The sequence below is a fragment of the Ranitomeya variabilis genome, chromosome 8, assembly GCF_051348905.1.
Source record: "Ranitomeya variabilis isolate aRanVar5 chromosome 8, aRanVar5.hap1, whole genome shotgun sequence".
Classification (NCBI taxonomy): Eukaryota; Metazoa; Chordata; class Amphibia; order Anura; family Dendrobatidae; genus Ranitomeya; species Ranitomeya variabilis.
This window is the reverse complement of record NC_135239.1, coordinates 121,688,688-121,705,558: the sequence shown is the minus strand read 5'-3', so window position 1 is coordinate 121,705,558 and position 16,871 is coordinate 121,688,688.

The window sequence follows — 16,871 nt, the reverse complement described above, 5'->3', positions numbered from 1 at the left end:
TTGGTGATGCCTTTTGGTCTTTCAAATGCCCCTTCAGTCTTTCAGTCCTTTATGCATGACATTTTCCGTGATTATTTGGATAAATTTATGATTGTGTATCTGGATGATATTTTGATTTTTTCGGATGACTGGGACTCTCATGTCCAGCAGGTCAGGAGGGTTTTTCAGGTTTTGCGGTCCAATTCCTTGTGTGTGAAGGGTTCTAAGTGCGTTTTTGGGGTTCAAAAGATTTCCTTTTTGGGATATATTTTTTCCCCCTCTTCCATCGAGATGGATCCTGTCAAGGTTCAGGCTATTTGTGATTGGACGCAACCCTCTTCTCTTAAGAGTCTTCAGAAATTTTTGGGCTTTGCTAACTTTTATCGTCGATTTATTGCTGGTTTTTCTGATGTTGTTAAACCATTGACTGATTTGACTAAGAAGGGTGCTGATGTTGCTGATTGGTCCCCTGCTGCTGTGGAGGCCTTTCGGGAGCTTAAGCGCCGCTTTTCTTCCGCCCCTGTGTTGCGTCAGCCTGATGTTGCTCTTCCTTTTCAGGTTGAGGTCGACGCTTCTGAAATCGGAGCTGGGGCGGTTTTGTCGCAGAGAAGTTCCGATTGCTCCGTGATGAGACCTTGTGCTTTTTTCTCGCGTAAATTTTCGCCCGCCGAGCGGAATTATGATGTTGGGAATCGGGAGCTTTTGGCCATGAAGTGGGCTTTTGAGGAGTGGCGTCATTGGCTTGAGGGGGCTAGACAGCAGGTGGTGGTATTGACTGACCACAAAAATTTAATTTATCTTGAGTCCGCCAGACGCCTGAATCCTAGACAGGCGCGCTGGTCGTTGTTTTTCTCTCGGTTTAATTTTGTGGTGTCCTACCTGCCGGGTTCTAAGAATGTTAAGGCGGATGCCCTTTCTAGGAGTTTTGAGCCTGACTCCCCTGGTAATTCTGAACCTACAGGTATCCTTAAGGATGGAGTGATATTGTCTGCCGTTTCTCCAGACCTGCGGCGGGCCTTGCAGGAGTTTCAGGCGGATAGACCTGATCGTTGCCCACCTGGTAGACTGTTTGTTCCTGATGATTGGACCAGTAAAGTCATTTCTGAGGTTCATTCTTCTGCGTTGGCAGGTCATCCTGGAATCTTTGGTACCAGGGATTTGGTGGCAAGGTCCTTCTGGTGGCCTTCCCTGTCTCGAGATGTGCGAGGCTTCGTGCAGTCTTGTGACGTTTGTGCTCGGGCCAAGCCTTGTTGTTCTCGGGCTAGTGGATTGTTGTTGCCCTTGCCTATTCCAAAGAGGCCCTGGACGCACATCTCGATGGATTTTATTTCGGATCTTCCTGTTTCTCAGAAGATGTCTGTCATTTGGGTGGTGTGTGATCGTTTCTCTAAGATGGTCCATTTGGTTCCCCTGCCTAAGTTGCCTTCTTCTTCCGAGTTGGTTCCTCTGTTTTTTCAAAATGTGGTCCGTTTGCATGGTATTCCGGAGAATATCGTTTCTGACAGAGGTACCCAATTCGTGTCTAGATTTTGGCGAGCATTCTGTGCTAGGATGGGCATAGATTTGTCTTTCTCGTCTGCTTTCCATCCTCAGACTAATGGCCAGACCGAGCGGACGAATCAGACCTTGGAGACATATTTGAGGTGTTTTGTGTCTGCAGATCAGGATGATTGGGTTGCTTTTTTGCCTTTAGCGGAGTTTGCCCTCAATAATCGGGCCAGCTCTGCCACCTTGGTGTCTCCCTTTTTCTGTAATTCGGGGTTTCATCCTCGATTTTCTTCTGGTCAGGTGGAATCTTCGGATTGTCCTGGAGTGGATGCTGTGGTGGAGAGGTTGCATCAGATTTGGGGGCAGGTAGTGGACAATTTGAAGTTGTCCCAGGAGAAGACTCAGCTTTTTGCCAACCGCCGGCGTCGGGTTGGTCCTCGGCTTTGTGTTGGGGACTTGGTGTGGTTGTCTTCTCGTTTTGTCCCTATGAGGGTTTCTTCTCCCAAGTTTAAGCCTCGGTTCATCGGCCCGTACAGGATATTGGAGATTCTTAACCCTGTGTCCTTCCGTTTGGACCTCCCTGCATCTTTTTCTATTCATAATGTTTTTCATCGGTCATTATTGCGCAGGTATGAGGTACCGGTTGTGCCTTCCGTTGAGCCTCCTGCTCCGGTGTTGGTTGAGGGCGAGTTGGAGTACGTTGTGGAAAAAATCTTGGACTCCCGTGTTTCCAGACGGAAACTCCAGTATCTGGTCAAATGGAAGGGATACGGTCAGGAGGATAATTCTTGGGTGACTGCCTCTGATGTTCATGCCTCCGATCTGGTCCGTGCCTTTCATAGGGCTCATCCTGATCGCCCTGGTGGTTCTGGCGAGGGTTCGATGCCCCCTCCTTGAGGGGGGGGGTACTGTTGTGAAATTGGATTTTGGGCTCCCCCGGTGGCCACTGGTGGAATTGAACTGGTGTGCATCATCCCCTCTGTTCACCTGTTCCCATCAGGATGTGGGAGTCGCTATTTAGCCTTGCTCCTCTGTCACTTCCATGCCGGTCAACATTGTAATCAGAAGCCTTTCTGTGCATGTTCCTGCTGCTAGACAACTTCCAGCTAAGTTGGACTTTAGTCCTCGTTTGTTTTTGCATTTTGTTCCAGTTCACAGCTGTAGTTTCATTTCTGTGTCTGGAAAGCTCTTGTGATCTGAAATTGCCACTCTGATGTTATGAGTTAATACTAGAGTCTTAAAGTAATTTCAGGATGGTATTTTGATAGGGTTTTCAGCTGACCATGAAAGTGCCCTTTCTGTCTTCCTGCTATCTAGTAAGCGGACCTCAATTTTGCTAAACCTATTTTCATACTACGTTTGTCATTTCATCTAAAATCACCGCCAATATATGTGGGGGCCTCTGTCTGCCTTTCGGGGAAATTTCTCTAGAGGTGAGCCAGGACCATATTTTCCTCTGCCAGGATTAGTTAGTCCTCCGGCCGGCGCTGGGCGTCTAGGGATAAAACGTAGGCAAACGCTACCCGGCTACTGTTAGTTGTGCGGCAGGTTTAGTTCATGGTCAGTTTAGTTTCCATCCTTCCAAGAGCTAGTTCTTATGTTTGCTGGGCTATGTTCTCTTGCCATTGAGAACCATAACAGTGTGCTATCTCTCACTCAGTGGGCCATAGAAAGCCTATTTATTTTGTTGCTTGATTTGGGTTCTAAAATCTACCAGAAAAAAAAATAAAACATCAATCAGTGGGAGATTAATATTGGCCTCAGGGCTTGTGTGCCACTCCTGACTCCTGTGTGTGCCATCTCTCACTCAGTGGGCCATAGAAAGCCTATTTTTTTTTTGCTTGATTTGGGTTCTAAAATCTACCTTTAAAAAAATCACTACATTAATCAGTGGGAGAAAAATATTGGCCTCAGTCAGTGCTTGTGTGCCACTCCTGACTCCTGTGTGTGCCATCTCTCACTCATTGGGCCCTAGAAAGTCTTTTTATTTTTTTAGTATTTGGTTTCTAAATTGTCCCTGAAAGAAATCATTTGATCTTATTTGGTTTCTAAAGTCTCCCTGAGGAAAAAAAAAAAAAAAAAAAGGTGTGAGATTAATATTGACATTTGTGCTTGAGTGACAGTCCTGCGTGTGTGGCATCTCTGTGATTTGGTGCCACAGAAAACAGTGTGTGTAACATTGTGCCTGATTTTCCTTGTGGTCTCAACAACCTGTTAAGGGATATTGAAATCATACTGAAGTTATAGCTCACCGTGTAAGTTGTTTGACAGCAACAAATAAAGCTACTTTGGTTACGTTTTTAAAGCAATGAGGAAGTCTGGTGCAAAAGGTCATGGCCGTGGGCGTTCATTGTCAGCTGGTAATGATGGTAGTGGTAGTGGAGAATCAGGTGGGCGTGGGGATAAAAATATTACACCTAAGTCTGGAGCTGTGGAGCCAGTTTCGTCGTCTGGCTACACAAGGCCTCGAAAGCTCTCTTTTCTGGGAGTAGGAAAACCGCTTTTAAAGCCGGAGCAGCAACAGCAAGTTTTGGCTTACATTGCAGACTCAGCCTCTAGCTCTTTTGCCTCCTCTTCTGAAACTGGTAAATGTAAAAGCAGCGCGTCGCTTGTGGATGTTCAAGGTTAGGGACAAGTCGCTTCCTTGTCCTCTTCAGCAAAAACAACAACAAGAGAGAAGGATGCAGCAGGCGACACAACTGGTTACTCCATGGAGCTCTTTACACATACCGTCCCTGGCTTAGAAAGTGAAACACTTAACAGGCCATGCCCATTACTAGTAGATTCTGACATGGAGTGCACTGATGCACAGCCACAGCCAGAGTACTATGCTGCTCCTTTGACTCAGACCACAACATTGCCCTCTCAGGGTACTGATCCGCAATCAGACCCTGATGAAACTATGTTGCCCCGCCACGAACGCTATACCACCGACCGACACGGTGACACAGACGAAGTTGCACATGAGCTCGAAGAGGAGGTAATAGATGACCCAGTTGTTGACCCCGATTGGCAGCCATTGGGGGAACAGAGTGCAGGCGGCAGTAGTTCAGAAGCGGAGGTGGAGGAGGGGCCGCAGCAGGCATCAACATCGCAACAGGTTCCATCTGCCGGGCCTGTATCTGGCCCAAAACGCGTGTCAAATCCAAAACCTGTTGGAGGACAGCGTGGCCATCCGGTTAAAGCTCAGTCTGCAATCCCTGAAAAGGGATCCGATGCTAGGAAGAGTGCAGTCTGGCATTTTTTTAAACAACATCCAATTGATCAGCGCAAAGTCATCTGTCAAAAATGTTCAACTAGCTTAAGCAGAGGTCAGAATCTGAAAAGTCTCAATACTAGTTGCATGCATAGACACTTAACCACCATGCATTTTCAAGCCTGGACTAACTACCAAACGTCCCTTAAGGTTGTAGCACCCTCGGCCAATGAAGCTAGTCAGCAACGCAACATCCCTTCTGTCACTGTAAGGCCACCATTTTCCGCACCACCGGCAGTATCTGTGCAGGTTTCTTTGCCAGCCAAAAGCAGTCAGGGTCAGGGAATCACCAGTTTTGTAGGAGGAAATATTGCATCTAGGGCACCGGCGGAAACAATACCGTCTCCAACCGTCTCTCAGTCTGCCATGTCCACCGGCACACCCGCAAGTTCCACGTTCTCCATCTCTCCAGTTCAGCTCACACTACTGGTTAGGAAAAGGAAGTACTTATCCTCGCATCCGCGTACACAGGGTTTTAACGCCCACATAGCTAGACTAATCTTGTTAGAGATGATGCCCTACCGGTTAGTTGAAAGCGAAGCTTTCAAAGCCCTGATGGAGTACGCAGAACCACGATACGAGCTACCCAGTCGACACTTTTTTTCAAGAAAAGCCATCCCAGCTCTGCACCAGCATGTTAAACAGCGCATCGTCCATGCACTCAGGCAATCTGTGAGTACAAAGGTGCACCTGACTACAGATGCATGGACCAGTAGGCATGGCCAGGGACGTTATGTGTCCATCACGGCACACTGGGTGAATGTGGTGGATGCAGGGTCCACAGGGGACATCAATTTCGGGACAGTTGTGCCTAGCCCACGGTCTAGGAAACAGTTGGCTGTAGGCGTTTGCACCCCCTCCTCCTCCTCGTCCTCCTGCAGAAGCTACAGCTCTTCCACAGACCGCAGTCGGCCAACCACTCCATCGGCAGATGACACTGTTGCACACCAGTTGTCCCATTATGGGCCAGCTACTGGCAAGCGTCAGCAGGCTGTATTGGCTATGAAGTGTTTGGGCGACAACAGACACACCGCGGAAGTTCTGTCTGAGTTCTTGCAACAAGAAACGCAGTCGTGGCTGGGCACAGTAGATCTTGAGGCAGGCAAGGTAGTGAGTGATAACGGAAGGAATTTCATGGCTGCCATCTCCCTTTCCCAACTGAAACACATTCCTTGCCTGGCTCACACCTTAAACCTGGTGGTGCAGTGCTTATTGAAAACTTATCCTGGGTTCTCCGACCTGCTCCTCAAAGTGCGTGGACTTTGCTCACATATCCGACGTTCGCCTGGACACTCCAGCCGTATGCAGACCTATTAGCGGTCTTTGAACCTTCCCCAGCATCGCCTAATCATAGACGTTGCAACAAGGTGGAACTCAACACTGCACATGCTTCAGAGACTGTGCCAACAGAGGCGGGCTGTTGTGTTTTTGTGGGAGGATACACATACACGGGCAGGCAGTAGGATGGCAGACATGGAGTTGTCAGGTGTGCAGTGGTCCAAGATACAAGACATGTGTCAAGTCCTTCAGTGTTTTGAGGAATGCACACGGCTGGTTAGTGCAGACAACGCCGTAATAAGCATGAGCATCCCCCTAATGCGTCTGCTGATGCAAAGTTTGACGCACATAAAGGATCAGGCGTCTGCACCAGAGGAAGAGGAAAGCCTTGATGACAGTCAGCCATTGTCTGGTCAGGGCAGTGTACAGGACGAGGTAGCGGGCGAAGAGGAGGTGGAGGACGAGGAGGATGATGGGGATGAGTATATTTTTAATGCGGAAGCTTTCCCGGGGGCACTGGAAATTGGTTGCGTGGCAAGGCCGGGTTCTGGTTTTTTGAGGGACACAAGTGACGTAGATATGCCTGAAACTGCCCCTCAACCAATCACAACCGGAGATTTGACAACTGGAACTTTGGCCCACATGGCGGATTATGCCTTACGTATCCTAAAAAGGGACACACGCATTACGAAAATGATGAACGATGACGATTACTGGTTGGCCTGCCTCCTTGATCCACGCTATAAGGCAAATTGCAAAATATAATGCCACATGAGAACTTGGAACTAATATTAGCAACCAAACAATCAACTCTTGTTGACCGTTTGCTTCAGGCATTCCCAGCACACAGCGCACGTGATCGTTCTCACACGAGCTCCAGGGGGCAGCAGACTAGGAGTGTTAGGGGTGCACACATCAGAAGTGGCGTTGGACAGAGGGGTTTTCTGACCAGGTTGTGGAGTGATTTTGCTATGACCGCAGACAGGACAGGTACTGCTGCATCAATTGAAAGTGACAGGAGACAACATTTGTCCAGTATGGTTACTAACTATTTTTCATCCCTTATCGATGTTCTCCCTCAACCATCATTCCCATTTGATTACTGGGCATCAAAATTAGACACCTGGCCAGAATTGGCAGAATATGCATTGCAGGAGCTTGCTTGCCCGGCAGCAAGTGTCCTATCAGAAAGAGTATTCAGTGCTGCAGGTTCAATATTAACCGAAAAAAGGACTCGTCTGGCTACCCAAAATGTTGACGATCTAACATTCATTAAAATGAACCACAACTGGATTTCAAAATCTTTTGCCCCACCTTGCCCGGCCGACACCTAGCTTTCCTATGAAAAGCTCTTGCCTGTGAATTACTTTTCTAATGTCTAATTTGCTGCAGCTGATTGTACAGCATACGACATGTTTACACCTCCATAAATGGCCAAACTCACCACACGGGGCCGTGGTATCGCGACTTGGCGCAAGCACCCGTGAGACTGCTGTTTGTCTGAAGAGGTGGGTGTGCTCGCTTTTGGTTGACGGCATTGCTACTGGGTCCCTCATAGTACAATGTAGTGTCTCTGGCGGTGGTGGTGCGCACCCAACGTCAGACACACCGTTGTAACATGAGGGGCCCTGGGGCGGTCCCGCCGGCCACAAGAGAGTTCCCCCCTCCCCCAGCTCAAACTGTGCTCTACCACGTGCAAAATTATGTCGCACAGCTCCACCAATGTTTAGTCTATTCGCTGACATCATTCAATGTCTGGCACTGACAATACAAATTTGTAGACATCTATGATGCTACTTAAAGTAGTCTGTGTCAGTGTCCTATATTGGCACCATTAAATAGTTACTGCCAAATTACTATGTCAGAAACTCAGCAGATGAGCCCACCCCTGTACCTAAGTATGCCACCTTTTTTTTTTTTTTTGGGTTGTTTTGCGAGACATTAACATCTATTTATATTTTGGGAGTACTGGGACAGACACTCCTTGCAATACTCCTCCACTGACCACAATGCTGCCTGCCTGTGTATCCGTGTAACTGATGTAAAACTGCCTTGAGCCTATGTTTTGTTATTTTAGGCCTTTGATAGCCTGTCTGCGGTCCCTACTTTAAATACTCCTCCATTGACAACAATGCTGCCTGTGTATCCATGTAACCTATTTTAAACTGCCTTGAGCCTATGTTTTGTTATTTTAGGCCTTTGATAGCCTGTCTGCGGTCCCTACTTTAAATACTCCTCCATTGACAACAATGCTGCCTGTGTATCCATGTAACCTATTTTAAACTGCCTTGAGCCTATGTTTTGTTATTTTAGGCCTTTGATAGCCTGTCTGCGGTCCCTACTTTAAATACTCCTCCATTGACAACAATGCTGCCTGTGTATCCATGTAACCTATTTTAAACTGCCTTGAGCCTATGTTTTGTTATTTTAGGCCTTTGATAGCCTGTCTGCGGTCCCTACTTTAAATACTCCTCCATTGACAACAATGCTGCCTGTGTATCCATGTAACCTATTTTAAACTGCCTTGAGCCTATGTTTTGTTATTTTGGGCCTTTGATAGCCTGTCTGCGGTCCCTACTTGCAATACTCCTCCTCCGCTGACCACCAAGCTGCCTGTGTATCCATGTAACCTATTTTAAACTGCCTTGAGCCTATGTTTTGTTATTTTAGGCCTTTGATAGCCTGTCTGCGGTCCCTACTTTAAATACTCCTCCACTGACCACCAAGCTGCCTGTGTATCCATGTAACCGATGTAAAACTGCCATGAGCCTATGTTTTGTTATTTTAGGCCTTTGATAGCCTGTCTGCGGTCCCTACTTTAAATACTCCTCCACTGACCACCAAGCTGCCTGTGTATCCATGTAACCGATGTAAAACTGCCATGAGCCTATGTTTTGTTATTTTAGGCCTTTGATAGCCTGTCTGCGGTTCCTACTTTAAATACTCCTCCACTGACCACCAAGCTGCCTGTGTATCCATGTAACCGATGTAAAACTGCCATGAGCCTATTGTTTGCTATTTTAGGCCTTTGATAGCCTGTCTGCGGTCCCTACTTTAAATACTCCTCCATTGACAACAATGCTGCCTGTGTATCCATGTAACCGACGTAAAACTGCCATGAGCCTATGTTTTGTTATTTTAGGCCTTTGATAGCCTGTCTGCGGTCCCTACTTTAAATACTCCTCCACTGACCACCAAGCTGCCTGTGTATCCATGTAACCGATGTAAAACTGCCATAAGCCTATTTTTAGGTATTTTAGGCCTAGGAAGCCTGTCTGCAGTCCCTAATTCAAGTTGTCCTCAAATGAATAAAGCTGAGCTTCTACCTTCTGCCTCTCATTAACTGCTGTTTTTTTTTAAAAAAAAATGGTGTTTAGGGCCTACTAACAGTTTCTGCCCCTCCCTGGTGTTGCCCTCAACTGAATACAGCTGAGCTTCAACCTTCTGCCTCTCATTAACTGGTGTTTTTTTAAAAAACAAAATGGTGTTTAGGGCCTAATAACGGTTTCTGCCGCTCCCTGGTGTTGTCCTCAACTGTATAAAGCTGAGCTTCAGTCTTTAGGCTTTTGGCCTATAGTAGCAGATATTAAACTGCATTTGGCCTACTAGTGTGGTTGGGCCCTTTAAACAGTGTCTGCTGCTCCTGGGTTTGCTACTCCACTGAACAAAGCAATGCCGCCTGTTTAGTCCTGTTACCAATTTTGAACTGCATTTAGCCCACTTTATTCTTTGGGCCCATATCTGTTTCCCCCTCATCCTGCCCATTGCCCAGCCAGTGATAGATGAGTCTGCTGGTACATTGACCCATAATGCAACATTCCCCGTGCACGCTACACTGCAAGATTGTGACCCTGCTGAAAGTCAGGTCCCCCTTCCCGCATAAAATACCACCTTACACGGGGACAAAGAGGAAGGTGCAGGTGAAGGTGCAGGTTCCTTCATCAGGTGGGGGGAGGAATACTCGTTGGCGACGTCACTGCCACAGGGCCCCTCATAGTACGCAAAAGTGTTGCTACCGGTGGGAGGCGCCCCCGCCGTGCAAACACACCGCTGTACTTTGATCGGTGACTACCCAGATAACGGTGCAGCTACGACACTTAAGTAAGCCCACCACGAAGTCCATCCCAACCATCTCCCAGGGCCTGTCTGCCACTGGCAGGGTGTAAAGTGGCCCAGGAGGCCGTTGCCGAGTAGACCGATTCTTGGCGCAGGAGACACATGCCCGAATATTATCCCCGACGTCACGAGCCATATGCGGCCACCAGTATGTTCTCGCCAGAAGCTCAAATGTCCTCTTGATCCCGAAATGTGTACCCTCCTTGGACAAAGGAGCCCAACAGAGAAACTCCGGTCACAAATTTGATGGTACAAAAGGCTTGCCCGGGGGAACAGACTCTAGTGAATCCGGAGCCACGGTTCTCAGGCTCTCAGAAGGGACAATAAGCCAAGGCTCCTCCTCCTCTGATGACACTACGGAGCGGGAGAGAGCGTCAGCACGAATGTTCTTCAACCTGGAGAAAAAAGTTAGGGTGAAATGGAACCGGGAGAAGAACAGGGACCATCTGGCCTGGCGAGAATTTTGCCGCTGGGCTGTCTGTTAGTACACAAAATTTTTTTTTGTCTGTAAAAACTTTAGGAGGTGTCTCCACTCTGAGAAAGCCAACTTCATGGCTAGCAACTCCCTGTCCACGATGGAATAATTCCTCTCCGCTGGTGAGAAGGTCTTGGAGAAGAAGCAAGGATGCTTCCCACCTTGAGCATCCGTTTGGAAGAGGACTGCTCCAGCACCAACGGATGAGGCATCCACCTCTATTATAAATGCCTTATCTACATCGGGGCGATGTAGGATGGGAGCGCTAGCGAAGTGTGACTTAATAGTGAGTAGGGCCTTGGAGACCTCCTCCGACCACAACTTGGGATTTGCTCCCTTCTTGGTGAGGGCAACCAAGGGAGCTACCAAAGATGAGAAGTGTGGGATGAACTGGCGATAGTAATTAATGAACCCCATAAAGCGCTGCACTGCTTTAAGAGAATGGGGTTCTTGCCAGTCCATTACAGCCTGTAGCTTGGCAGGATCCATAGCCAATCCCTGGTCAGAGATGATATAGCCAAGGAAAGGCAAAGACTCCTGCTCAAACACACACTTCAGTTTGCCCGTAAGAGGTCAAAAACTTTGCAAACATCTCTCTGATTGGAGTCAATATCTGGAGAGTAGATGAGAATATCATCCAGGTAGACTACGACCGAGGTGGTGAGCATCACCCGGAAGATGTCGTTCACAAAGTCTTGGAAAATGGCTGGGGCATTACAGAGTCTATCAAAGAGCTCAGATATCAAGGGCAAAGGATACTTATTCTTAAGTGATGGCGTTAAGACCTCAGTAGTCTATTCATGGACGTAGTTCTCCCCATATTGACAGCAGCATCAGAGGGGCTAAACGCCCACGATCAATGCTAGCAGGGCGTCACCTCTCTTATTGAGTTGACACCCACATTTGATCGTGACGGTGCTTTGTGTGAGCTCATATGATCCCACAGCACTGTACATATATGGCGCATGTTGGGAAGGGGTTAAGAAAGAAGTGTGTAAAGACAGAAGACACAACCTTCAAAGAAATCATGCATTTTGGAAATTAAGAAAAGTAAACACTGAATCAGAAGGCAAACATTTTAATAAAATTCACAATACTAATAACAATACCACACACAATACAATACAACCACTCACCGATTCATCAAACCTACATACTAAAGATGACCTGCTAATAGTTGTTATCACATTTTACTGTCTTTATAAGTATAACAGCAGCTCTAGAATGTTGTCTTTATGTTGTTTCTTATCTATTTTGAAACACTACTGCTTTTGACAGAACAAACTTGACATTTAAGTCTGTCTTAAAATATTGTGCACAGGGCAACAAGCTCAGAGTACAAAACCAGCACTAAAACTACATATAAATTATGCAAAAGGAATCAATGAAGAAAGTAATGCAATAAAAGGAACAAATAATGTCATGTCAAATGCATACAGGTTGTTGAGGAGGGGATGTATGCCTACAAAAAAGTGCTGAATGATTGCCCACTGTCCTTAAAAGGTGATGATACCTATGGTGATAATTACAATCAGTTCCTTCTATAAAATCTTGCAATGGCTTTAAAATATAACACATTAAGTAGCAATGAAGAAAGTGTTTAAGTAGGAAAGATGGATATGCTTCTTAGACCAGCTAATTTTCCTTACTTCTCAGTTCACAGATCTGGGGGTATGACCTAGAATAATGGCCCAACAGACGGAACTTGATAACATTTCACCTGAGAAGAGCTGAGCTGACAAGTGTCCATTCAGTTTTTATTATATATAACAGTAAAGGCATAACAATCATTTCCAAACCATGAAATCTTTGAGATCTCTTAGAGCCACAATTACAAAAAATATATAATGTGACTCATTAGAAACACATATATAAGACACTTTATAAGCGTGTCCCGAGGAACACTCCGGTATAAAACATCAGAAAATATAAAAATAAGTATTTTGCTTATAAAAAAGAAAATACTGGAGAGATATCAAATGCAGACATTTTAACATTAAAAACAAAAACACATACAACAAAAAACTGGTACAGTACAAAAATTGGCCACCAGCTACAAAAACTTTCTCCTGCAAGTAGTTAACTGAAAGGTTTTTTTCAGTTGAAAACACAGATATGGCATCCACCGAGTGTTGTCCTGTCGCGTCTTCTTTATATTATTGCCAAGAAGCTGCAACTGAATAAAGCTGTGCTTCAACCTTATGGCTTTCGGCCTATAGTATCAGATATGAAACTGCATTTGGCCTTCAACATTGGTTCCGGCCTACTAACGGTGTCTGCCCCTGCCTGGTGTTGTCCTCAACTGAATAAAGCTGAGCTTCCACCTTCTGGCTCTGATTAACTGCTGTTTTTTTAAAAATTGGCTGTTCCGGCCTACTAACGGTGTGTGCCCCTCCCTGGTGTTGTCCTCAACTGAATAAAGCTGAGCTTCCACCTTCTGGCTCTGATTAACTGCTGTTTTTTTAAAACTTTGGTTCCGGCCTACTAACGGTGTCTGCCCCTGCCTGGTGTTGTCCTCAACTGAATAAAGCTGAGCTTCCACCTTCTGGCTCTGATTAACTGCTGTTTTTTTAAAAATTGGCTGTTCCGGCCTACTAACGGTGTGTGCCCCTCCCTGGTGTTGTCCTCAACTGAATAAAGCTGAGCTTCCACCTTCTGGCTCTGATTAACTGCTGTTTTTTTAAAACTTTGGTTCCGGGCTACTAACGGTGTCTGCCCCTGCCTGGTGTTGTCCTCAACTGAATAAAGCTGAGCTTCCACCTTCTGGCTCTGATTAACTGCTGTTTTTTTAAAAATTGGCTGTTCCGGCCTACTAACGGTGTCTGCCCCTGCCTGGTGTTGTCCTCAACTGAATAAAGCTGAGCTTCCACCTTCTGGCTCTGATTAACTGCTGTTTTTTTAAAACTTTGGTTCCGGCCTACTAACGGCGTCTGCCCCTGCCTGGTGTTGTCCTCAACTGAATAAAGCTGAGCTTCCACCTTCTGGCTCTGATTAACTGCTGTTTTTTTAAAAATTGGCTGTTCCGGCCTACTAATGGTGTGTGCCCCTCCCTGGTGTTGTCCTCAACTGAATAAAGCTGAGCTTCCACCTTCTGGCTCTGATTAACTGCTGTTTTTTTAAAACTTTGGTTCCGGCCTACTAACGGTGTCTGCCCCTGCCTGGTGTTGTCCTCAACTGAATAAAGCTGAGCTTCCACCTTCTGGCTCTGATTAACTGCTGTTTTTTTAAAAATTGGCTGTTCCGGCCTACTAACGGTGTCTGCCCCTGCCTGGTGTTGTCCTCAACTGAATAAAGCTGAGCTTCCACCTTCTGGCTCTGATTAACTGCTGTTTTTTTAAAACTTTGGTTCCGGCCTACTAACGGCGTCTGCCCCTGCCTGGTGTTGTCCTCAACTGAATAAAGCTGGGCTTCAACCTTCTGGCTCTTATTAACTGCTGTTTTTTTAAAAATTGGCTGTTCCGGCCTACTAACGGTGTGTGCCCCTGCCTGGTGTTGTCCTCAACTGAACAAAGCTGAGCTTCCACATTCTGGCTTTCGGCCTATACTATCAGATATTAAACTGCATTTGGCCTACTAGTGTGGTTAGGCCCTTGAAACAGTGTCTGCTGCTCTTGGGTTTGCTACTCCACTGAACAAAGCAATGCCGCCTGTTTAGTCCTGTTACCAATTTTGAACTGCATTTAGCCTACTTTATTCTTTGGCCCTATATCTGTTTCCTCCTCATCCTGCCCATTGCCCAGCCACTGCTAGATGAGTCTGCTGGTACATTGACCTAGACCACTACATTCCCCTTGTACTCTACACAGCCAGAATCTGACCCTGCTGAAAGTAAGGTTCCCCTTCCCGCATGTTATACCACCTTACACAGGGACAAAGAGGAAGGTGCAGATGAAAGTGCAGGTTACTTCATCAGGTGGGGGGGGCATACTTGTTGGCGACGTCACTGGCACAGGGCCCCTCAGAGTACGCAAAAGTGTCGCTGCTGGTGGGAGGCGCCCCCGCCATGCAAACACACCGCCGTACTTTGAGGGGCCCTGTGCCAGTGCCAATGCGAACGAGTGGGCCCCCCCTGCTTGCTCAGGATCACAGCACTTGCAACGTTGAAATACTTACCTCTCCCTGCTCCACCACCGTGACGTAGTCCGCATTTCCTGGGCCCACGAAAAACTTGAGCCAGCCCTACTCCCCCCACAACTTTAGCCAAATGACCCCCAATTTCCTATGCCCAACTATTATTATAAAGTTAATTAAGATTGACAAGCTTCAGAAACAAGAATGGATGTTTTTGGCATTAAAATGGGCGCTGTAGGTGTTTTCCTGGCCTCCACTCACTGCCGACTATGCTTCCCCATTGACTTGCATTGGGTTTCGTGTTTCGGTCGATCCCCGACTTTTAGCGATAATCGGCCGACTGCACTCGACTCGACTCTGGACAAAGTCGGGTTTCACAAAACCCGACTCGATCTTAAAAAAATGAAAGTCGCTCAACCCTAGTAGTTGAACATTTTTGACAGATGACTTTGCGCTGATCATTTGGATGTTAACAACATATGGAGGGCACCAAATAAAGGACTAACAGTCCAGCAAAAAGGGATCAATCCCACAGCGTACGAGACACAATCATGAAAACTCAACGAAAAAGGAGTACACTGAAAAGGAGACCACCAAAATATGTAAACCAATAAATTTTATTATAAAGTGCACACAGACCTACAACACTTGTAAAAACACTTAAAAAACACAGAATTACAAAATATACTCTGTATGATGTAAGCTACCCCTCCCCCCCTCCTACTTTCTCCTTTTGTGTTAAATGAACGTATTCTCCAAAAGCATTATAACATGCCCAACCTGCAGATGCAGCCAATAGGGTAAGCACCTATATAATAATAGGTGTCAGTCTATCATATGGAAATGCCATGCAAAAATAATAATTACAGCAGCCTAAAGAATAAATAGGAGTCCACAATGAGCATGTAAATGAACAATGTGTACATGTAATTCACACCCGAATGCCAAACAGGCAAACAAACATTGTTGAAGCTTATAAATATTGAGCATGACCAATACAGAGCCAGATGGACGGAAAGCAGATAATGAGAAAATACATTACTCAATGCGGCAGACAACTGCAGACGGTCACGTAGTCCTATGTAGCGTGGCTGGAGCTTAGCGATATAATCCAAGAGGGAGGAGGCTTCGGCCCTCCTCTCCTCCCTCTTGGATTATATCGCTAAGCTCCAGCCACGCTACATAGGACTACGTGACCGTCTGCAGTTGTCTGCCGCATTGAGTAATGTATTTTCTCATTATCTGCTTTCCGTCCATCTGGCTCTGTATTGGTCATGCTCAATATTTATAAGCTTCAACAATGTTTGTTTGCCTGTTTGGCATTCGGGTGTGAATTACATGTACACATTGTTCATTTACATGCTCATTGTGGACTCCTATTTATTCTTTAGGCTGCTGTAATTATTATTTTTGCATGGCATTTCCATATGATAGACTGACACCTATTATTATATAGGTGCTTACCCTATTGGCTGCATCTGCAGGTTGGGCATGTTATAATGCTTTTGGAGAATACGTTCATTTAACACAAAAGGAGAAAGTAGGAGGGGGGGAGGGGTAGCTTACATCATACAGAGTATATTTTGTAATTCTGTGTTTTTTAAGTGTTTTTACAAGTGTTGTAGGTCTGTGTGCACTTTATAATAAAATTTATTGGTTTACATATTTTGGTGGTCTCCCTTTCAGTGTACTCCTTTTTCTTTGAGTTTTCATGATCATTTGGATGTTGTTTAAAAAAATGCCAGACTGCACTCTTTCTACTATCGGATACCTTTTCAGGCATTGCAGACTGAGCTTCTTTAACCTGATGGCCACGCTGTCATCCAACTGGTTTTGGTTTTGCCACGCGTTTTTGGCCAGATACGGGCCCGGGTGATGGAACCTGTTGTGATGTTGATGCCTGCTGTGGCTCCTCCTCCTCCTCCTCCACTTCAGAACTACTGCCGCCTGCACCCTGTTCCCCCAATGGCTGCCAATCGGGGTCAACAACTGGGTCATCTATGACCTCCTCTTCTATCTCGTGTGCAACTTCGTCTGTGTCACCGTGTAAGCCGGTGGTATAGCGTTCGTGACGGGGCACCATAGTCTCAGCTGGGTTTGATTCTGGCTCAGTACACTGCAAGGGCAATGTTCTGGTCTGAGTCAAAGGAACAGCATAGTAATCTGGCTGTGGCTGTGCATCAGTGTACTCCATGTCCGATTCAACTT